This window comes from Pelodiscus sinensis, chromosome 30 (genome assembly GCF_049634645.1).
Source record: "Pelodiscus sinensis isolate JC-2024 chromosome 30, ASM4963464v1, whole genome shotgun sequence".
In the NCBI taxonomy this organism is placed as follows: Eukaryota; Metazoa; Chordata; order Testudines; family Trionychidae; genus Pelodiscus; species Pelodiscus sinensis.
Window position 1 is genome coordinate 5,095,321 of NC_134740.1, and position 8,920 is coordinate 5,104,240.

The following is an 8,920-nucleotide window of genomic DNA, read 5'->3' on the forward strand; positions in this document are numbered from 1 at the left end:
GGGATTTTCCTATCTCCTGCACCCCCGAAATGGCATGAACAGACTTCACCAGCCAGTAGAATGGAGGTTGTTTATTGTTCCTCCAGCACAGCGCAGCACAGATGTAATCTGGTTACAGGAACTGGGGCTAAGAGGCCTCAGTGCCCCCCTTGAGATAGGGGAGTCCCAGCTCCCCTCCCCAGCTCCTTCTTTCCTGCCTTCCAGCCAGGAACTAACTCCCCCTCTTCCAGCCCTGCCCACAGCCAGGGCAGCATTCTACCTCCCTTTGTTTCTCCCCATGGGGGGCCGCAGGTCAGACAGGTTTTTGAGTCACCTTTGCATAATAAGGTTTTCCCTGCTGGGTCTTGCTCCAGACAGCAGAGGTCACCACAGCCCAGCAAGTACCCCCACTACGTCACACCGGCTTCTTCTCACTGTGGTGCCAGAACAAACAGTAACAGCGGGCGGTGTCCTCGGGCTTCAGGCGGGTCACTGGCAGGTGCAGCAGGCTGTTGGGGTTGTCTCTGGAGATGGTGAATCGGCCTTTGCCTGTGTCTGCGCAGCTTGGACCCGACCCACTTGCCGGGAGTCTGAGGGGCTCAGATCATATTGTAGCTGCTGAAGGTGAAGCCGGAGGCTTTGCAGGAGAGGCGCAGAGAGACTCCGGGCTTCTTCACCTCCCCTCCGGACTCCACCAGGGTCACAGGGTTCCACGGGGCGGGAGTCGGGGTCTGTGAGTGGAGGCCTGAGGCGATAGGACCTAATTGCCCTGCTCTGCCTTGTAACCTTGGGAGCTGATCATCACAAAAAATATTTCCGTCCCTACGGACACCCCCCCCCCCGGAGAATTCACCGGACACATCCCGTTCCAGCCCCATCTTCAGGCTGGCCAGAGGTCTCTGTTCTATCCCCAGGCTCATGGTCACGTGCACTGAGGTTCCCGTTCTCACTCACGCCCCAGCGTCCTCTCACCCGCACGCACCTGCTCCGACCGCTTGTGATGGTGGTTTGGGCTTTTCCAGTCTTCTGCACCCGGTAATGGCACTAACAGACTCCACCAGCCAGTAGAATAGAGGGAGTTTATTGCTTCTCCAGGATACAGCACAGCACAGATGTAATCTGGTTACAGTGCAGGCCTAGGGTGCCTCAGCCCCCCTTGAGATGGGGGAGACTGGGCCCCTAAATCCCAGCCTGTTGCCTAGGCTGCTTCCTCCGTGATCCCAGACAGAAACCAACTCTCTTCCAGCTCTGCCTTCCCCCCTCTCTCCCCAGCCAGGACCAGCTTTCCACCTTCCTTTGTTTCTCTCCCTGCGGGGTAGCTGGTCAGACAAGTTTGGAGCCCCCTTTGCATAATGACTCATTCCCTGCCCTGCTGGGCCGTGCTACAGACAGCAGCCAGTGGGGGTCACCCACAGCCCACTGCCCTGCATTGCCACCAGCAAGGTACCCCCCACTACGTCACACCCCTACCAAACTCTTCCCCTCCTCTCTCTCTGGATTACCGTCCCATTCCTGTCCACACGGACATTCCTAGGCCCCTTTCCTCTCCGATTGCCAGCTCCTCTGCAAGGATGTGAGCCTGGGCGTGTGATTCTGAATTAATTCTAAGCGCCAACAGCATCTGGGCCCGGGGTGTGTATGTATGCCCCAGGTAGCGCCATCAGTAAGTTCAAAGGTCACTCCCGGGGAACAAAGTGGCCTCTTCGATAGGATGCTGCAGGGACCCAGAACAGCCCAGGTTGGGTTTCTTTGAAAGGGGTGGGATTTGAGGAGTCAGGACAGTGTGTTAGGGCCGGGGAATTGCAGATAGAAGCAGACTATACGAAGGACTTAACTTCCGGGATTGAACCTCTATATCCCTATATGCCCTGCTCACCGACGGGCTGTGGACAGGCTGTTTTTCAGGGGCGGGGCAGCGCGCTCAGACGCAGCGCTCAGCAATAGCTCAGGGCGGGCGAGCTGTTGCAGAGATGATGTGAAAGCTCCCAGGAGACGGGGCTGGGATATTCCGCATGGTTCGGGGGGATCGCTGGTCAGCGGCGATTTCAAGGACTCAGAAGATTTCAGTCCCCCCTCTCCCACACACAGAGCCCCCGGTACAATGGTTCAGACCTTGATACAGGGAAGCATCGAAGAATTTGCCGAAATCCGGCTCTGGGCGGGACAGTTTTACATTTCAGCCCAGTTCTCAGTCTCTGGCTGCACGTTGCACTCTGCTCTCAGCGGTGTCACTGGCTGCGGGAGACCTGCGGGAATATTTGTCTCGTGTCCCTAGAACACAGAGAGGTCCCGAAATATTCACCCGCTGCTCTGGCACCGACCTGCCCTTTCACACGGATCCCTGCGCTGACCGGACAGAACAGCCTGGAACTGCGAGTCGCTGCTGCCCCCTGCCGGGCGCTGGCAGAGCGGCTCTCGCTGCAGCTTGGTTTGTGTTCTGGGCTGAGCAGCTTTCTGCTCGCTGTGCCCGGCACAGTAATAGCGGGCGGTGTCCTCGGGCTGCAGGCCGGTCAGTTGCAGGTGCAGCAGGTTGTTGGGGATCTCCCTGGAGATGGTGAATCGGCCCTTGAAGGCCTCGGGTAGCTGGCGGAAGCCGAAGTTGGGTTTATATCCCCGATCCACTCCAACCCCTTCCTCGCAGTTTGGCGAAAACATCTAATCCCGCATCTGCTGAAGGTGAAGCCGGAGGCTTTGCAGGAGAGGCGCAGAGAGTCTCCGGGCTTCTTCACATCCCCTCCGGACTCCACCAGCTGCACCTGGGACTGGACCGGGCACTTGTGAATAAGGGGATGTTAGAAGAACCGGTATAAAAGCAGCGATAGTTGCCTGGGCTTTTGGATCTGTCATTTGATTAGGGGCCCAAAATACCTTCCAAATCCGCTACAATGAAAACCGTCGCGACCCAAAGTCTCATTGTCCCTGGTGCTGGAGGGAAAGTCCTCCAGGTACTGGCTGGTCACTGCGGATTGTCTCTGTGGGTGCAGAGTGCAGAGAGAGGCACAGATTGAAACAGGAACTTCTCACCCCTATTTGTATGTCCTGCTGCTTAAAACAGACCCAAGCGCCTTCCCCCTTGTGACGTAGTGGGGGTACCTGGCTGGTTTCTATGCTGCTGGCTCTGGGGTAACCCCCACTGGCTGCCGTGGGTACCACGACCCAGCAAAACAGGATGAGTCACTATGCAAACCAGTGACCAGACACCCCCCATGGAGAGGAACAAAGGAAGGTGGAATGCTGCCCTGGCTGGGGGGCAGGGCTGGAAGAGTGTTAGTTAGTTGCTGGCTGTCTGGGAGCATGGAGGAGACAGCCTAGGGCAAGGGGCTGGAGTTTAGGGGCCCAGTCTCCCCCATCTCCAGGGGGCCTGAGGCATCCTAGCCCAGCTCTGTGACCAGATTACATCTGTGCTGTGCTGTATCCTGGAGAGGCAATAAACTTCCTCTATTCCACCGGCTGGTGCAGTCTGTTTGTGCCATTTCTGGGTGCAGGAGACGGGGGACCCCCAACGCGCCGTCACACCCCTAGGCTGCGAATCTCTGGCTAAGGGCCCTGGGCGAAGTCAGACCCTCCCTTGCTGTGTCTGTGACGCGCTCAGCCCCAGGGCGATGGGGTGTCAGGTGGAAACGAAGCAGCTGCCGCGTGTGAGCCCAGTTCCTTGGTCATAAATCGAGGAGTTGATTTTCATCAGCTCATCTGGTCCCGGAGAGGAAGGTTTCCGGGTCCCCGCCCGTGCGGAGATGGGGTCAGTGTGGTCACAGGGTTGCACGAGGCTGGGGCTCTCACTGGAGGGTTACACATCAGGGGCTGGAGAGCGTGGTGGAGTCCTGGTGCCTTGCCAGGAGGGGGCAAGGAATGAAGATTTGGAATCAGTTCACGAGAGTGACACAGGTTCACGCAGGAGAAGGCAGCGATGATTTGTGTCGAGGGGCTCGGCGTGGGAAGGGCCGGGCGAGCTCCACACAAATAGAGGCCGAGCGATGGCAGGGTCTGTCCCAGCAACAGGGGAGTGACAGAGCCAGGGACAGATCCCAGTGGCCTCACCCCCCAAGGGCGCATAGTGGGATCTCAAGCCCCCCCCCCCCCTCCCAAAAGGCAGAGCAAGTTAGTTCTCTCTGTATCGTTTGGCTTTTCTAGTGTAGAGGGGGGCAGGGCGGGGATGGTGTTTTCCAAACCCCTTATATCCCGCGGGAAGAAAGACTCGGGACTCAGACTGTCCCTGCGCTCCGTGTTCTGGTCTGACAGACAATCGCCCCGCCCGGTCACTGCCCGACAGGAGCGTGTGGGCTGTTCGCATCCATCCCCGCGTGTGTCCTGATCTCTGAGAGGCCCCGCTCGCCCTGCTCTTCTGGCCTTGCCAGGCTGCTTAGAAACCGCTTCCCCTTTTTGTGCCAGGCCCGCTGCGCTCCGTGTCACTGTGTCTCCCCTGGCGCAGTAATAGGTGCCGGTGTCTGCAGCTGTCAGCGAGCGGAGCTGCAGCGAGAACTGGTTCCTGGCGGTGTCCGCAGAGATGGTGACTCGGCTTTGGAAAGACGGGGCGTATTCTGTAATCTCAACTGCTGGATACACAAACCCCATCCACTCCAGCCCTTTCCCGGGAGGCTGCCGGATCCAGTGCCAACTATAGCTGAAATCATCGATGGTCACACCAGAGACAGCGCAGCTCAGGGTGAGGGTCTCTCCGGGCTTCACTGTCCCTGGGCCCGACTGGACCAGCTGCGCCTGGGAGCGGACACCTGGGCAAAGGGAAACAAGGGAGGGAAAAAATGAGCCACCGAACCAACCCACGGATCTGTCCCTGATTTCCCCCACGTCCTTCTGTCTCCGCCACACTCACAGCGGGGGGCGGCGAGCAGGGCGAGGAAAAGCAGCAGAGGTTCCATTCTCATTCCCAGGCACTGAGGGAAACTCCCCAGTGGGCAGGGCCGGGCAGGGCTGTGTCTGGGCAGAGACTGAGGCTCCTAGACCTGGGGGTTTGTATTTGAACATCAAGGCCTTGGCCGGGATTTGCATGCGGGTCGCACCCCGGATATATAATGTGATAAAGGGACGTCTAAGGGGGTGGGGGAAGCGGTGGCTGGCGGAGCATCACGTGCGAGCTGGGATGGGGCGGTCACAGGGCTGTAGGAAAAGCCTTTCCCCTGAGTGCCACGGGCCTTAGGACAGGGCTCAGCAGGGTCGGTGGATCCCAGCCCCCCAGCTCCTGGGAATGGACAAGAAACAGACACAGAAGCAGCCAGTCGGAATGAGCTGCCGCGGGGATGAGCGGAGGGGAAGGTGGTTCCTTCTGTGTAATCATAGAATCATAGAATAATAGGACTGGAAGGGACCTTGAGAGGTCATCGAGTCCAGCCCCCCCCCCCCCCAAGGCAGGATCAAGCTCCGTCTACACCATCCCTGACAGATGTCTATCCAACCTGTTCTTAAATATCTCCAGAGAGGGAGATTCCACCACCTCCCTTGGCAATTTATTCCAATATTTGACCACCCTGACAGTTAGGAATTTTTTCCTAATGTCCAATCTAAACCTCCCCTGCTGCACTTTAAGCCCATTGCTCCTTGTCCTGTCCTCAGAAACCAAGAGGAACAAATTTTCTCCTTCCTCCTGAATAATCCTGAAGGGCTCAGACCGCAGACACCGCCAATGGGAAAAGTGGGTGGAGGGCGGGGGGGCGCTGGGCACTCGGCAACCGCTACAGACAAGCAGCTGCTGTGACAGAGGCGGAAATGGCGACTCGAAGGGGCGGTGCCGTTTGGGGGTTTGTGCCCTGAAGAGCTTTGGCTGCACCCGGGGAGGCGTAAGGGGCTTTCAGATTCTGCCCCTTCCAGTTTATGGTTTCGCAGGGACAGTTAGAACGACTTGACCTGACTCCCCACCCTCCCCCTGTCGAGAGCGGCCCCTCCCCCGCCCCCCGGAGAGCGGGAATCCCCTGGATAGGTGCTAATCGTGAGGCGAAGTGAATTCAGTCCCTAATGAAATCTGGGCAGTGAACTCACTCTGACCAGGTGTTTGACTGGGGCAATATGGTCCCGGCTGCAGAGCTGAGGGAATTGGTGGAGGTTCCATCATTAATGTAATGAGCGGCAGGGAGAAGCTTTCATGGGACACAGTTGGGAGAGTCCCCACCTGTGCAAGGGCAACACCAGCCAGAGATTTCCCGCTTGTCACAGCATGAGAGAGCAAGTGGAGCCCAGGCCAGTGGGACCCAGGACTCAGCAGCCCCATGGCTCAGGCTGCATCCCGGGGATCCCCTCCCAGCCTTTGAACAGCCACTGCAGATGTTCCCTGAGACAAGGCAGAAATGCGGAGCAGGAGCCTTCCAGGGCAGCAGGCATCGATCGCTCGGAATTCACACCCAGAGAGCAAAAGGCCTTTGGAAAGACACATCTGTTCCCAGCTCTGGCCCTGCAGGGCTTAGTGCTCTGTGCTCTAGCTGCAGGTTCCACGCAGGTATGTGGAGTTACTGGGTCTTTTCCTTGTCCCCATGTTTCTTAGGTGCCTCCTTCTGAGTCTTGAGAGGAGAAAACTGTTGGGATCTTTTGCCAACACTTGCCTTGCTGTGCACATGCAGAACTGTCTGATGCCTTAGGAGATGGAGGAAATGATGGGAAGAACAGACACATTTGCCCAGGCACCACTGGGTGCTGCATCCCTCCCCTCCACCTCACCTGACAGGTGCCTTGGCCAGCTTAGCCTGGTGCTGCCCTCTGGGACTTGTCTCCCACATGCTCCATGTGTTGTCAAAGAGAGGAGATGAGAGTAACTCTCCATTGCTGCCCGATCTGCAGAGGTTGCGCTCTCAGGGTCTCTGGGCACTCACACCCCCAGGGAATCACAACGGTCTTCCAGCTTGACAGTATTCTGAGAGTATTTTGAAATAACTGTCTGCTGTGTACACTTGGACTAAATTATTTCAGAATCATAGAATCATAGAACCACAGAGCTGGAAGAGACCTCAGAAGGTCATCAAGTTCAGCCTCCTGCTCTAGGTAGAACCAATCCCAACTAAATCAACCCAGTCTTGTCAAGCCGAGACTTAAACACCTCTAGGGATGGAGACTCCACTACTTCCCTAGGGAACCCATCCCAGTGCTTCACCACCCTCCTAGGGAAATAGTTCCTAATATGCAACCTGGATCTCTCCCACCACAACTTGAGACCATTGCTCCTTGTTCTGCCATCTGTCACTACTGAGAACAGCCTCTCTCCATTTTCTTTGGAAACTCCCTTCAGGGATTTGAAGGCTGCTATCAAATCCCCCCTCACTCTTCGCTTCTGCAGACTAAACAGGCCCAAATCCCTCAGCCTCTCCTCGTAGGTCATATTCTCCAACCCCCTAATCATTTTAGTTGCCCTCTGCTGGACCCTTTCCAATGTGTCCACATCCTTTTTGTAGTGGGGGAGGGGGGCAGAACTGGACACAATACTCCAGATGTGGCCTCACCAGAGACGAATAAAGGGGAATCATCACATCTCTGGATCTGCTGGCAATGCTCCTCTTAATACACCCTGATATGCAATTAGACTTCTTGGCTACAAGGACACACTGTTGACTCATATTCAGCTTCTCATACACTGTGACCCCCAGGTCCTTTTCTGCAGGACTGCTACTTAGCCAGTCCTCCCCCAGCCTGTAACTATGCTTGGGATTCTTCGGTCCCAAGTGCAGGACTTTGCACTTGTCCTTGTTGGACCTCATCAGATTTCTTGTGGCCGAATCCTCCAATTTGTTCAAGTCGCTCTGGACCCTCTCCCTGCCCTCCAGTGTCTACCTCTCCCCCCAGCTTAATGTCATTCGCAAATAGCGCTAGTTATTTCAAAGTAGCGTTGCAGTGTAGACCAACCCATAGACAAACCCTGGGGATAGAAACATCCCTTAATTCAAATTAATATTCAGAGTAATATATCTGTTCCCTTGCTGTAACAGTGCATGTCAGGGGAGATGCGACCTTCCAAAGCCGCTGGCATGAGCACTAAGTGGAGCCAAAGTCTCGTCCCAGGTGCTGAAGAGGAAAGTTCTCTGGGGACTGGCTGGTCACTGCACAGACCAAGGGGCTGCGAATAGTCCCCGCGGGTGCAGCCCGGGTAGAGTCAGATTTAACCAGGAAACTCGCACCTGGTTTGTGTATCACGCTCCCTATATTTCCAGCCCTCCAGTTCGATTCCGGGAAAAGCTTGGGAAATGGGTGTTTCGCTCTTTCCGAAATCCCACTAAAATCCTAGGGGAAATGGAAGCGGCTTCTAGTTAAACGGAATCAGGTGCCACGAGTTTCTAGGGAGCCCTGCACAGTGGGAACGCGTCCCTAACTGGCTCCGGAAAGGGGCTGTCAAAGCAGAAACCGAGGGAGGGAGAAATCGAGGAAGGAGCATCCGGAAAGAGAGAACAGAGGAAAGGACGCTGCAGCCTACGGCCGCCCAGCACCTCTTGGTCCCTGCGGATCGCTTTGGTTAGGGGATGCCGCAGAGAATAATTCCTTCAATTAGCTTTTTAAAAAGCATATATTGTGCAGGTTTTCTCTTCCTATGCGAATCTTTCTCCCGCTCCCTGCTACAAGCTGGGAAGGGCGGAGGGAGAGTCAGAGAGGGGAACATGTGATATCGGGAACAGCGGATACATTGACTTGGACACCTCCTGTCTCTGCCGCGAGTTCTGCCTGTGAACAGGGCCGCATGTGTCAGCAAGAGAAGGGAACACTCCCTGTGAAACCGGCCTTGCTAAGCTGTTCAGAGGCCGCTTTCACTTTTTGTTCGGGCCCCGCTGCGCTCAGTATCACTGTGGTGGGTCTCCGGGCGCAGTAATAGGTGCCGGTGTCTGCAGCTGTCAGCGCGCGGAGCTGCAGCGAGAACTGGTTCTTGGCGGTGTCTGCAGAGATGGTGACTCGGCCTTGGAGAGACTGGGCGTAGTACGTGGTCCCTTCTCTGGCTATTTGTCCCATCCATTCCAGC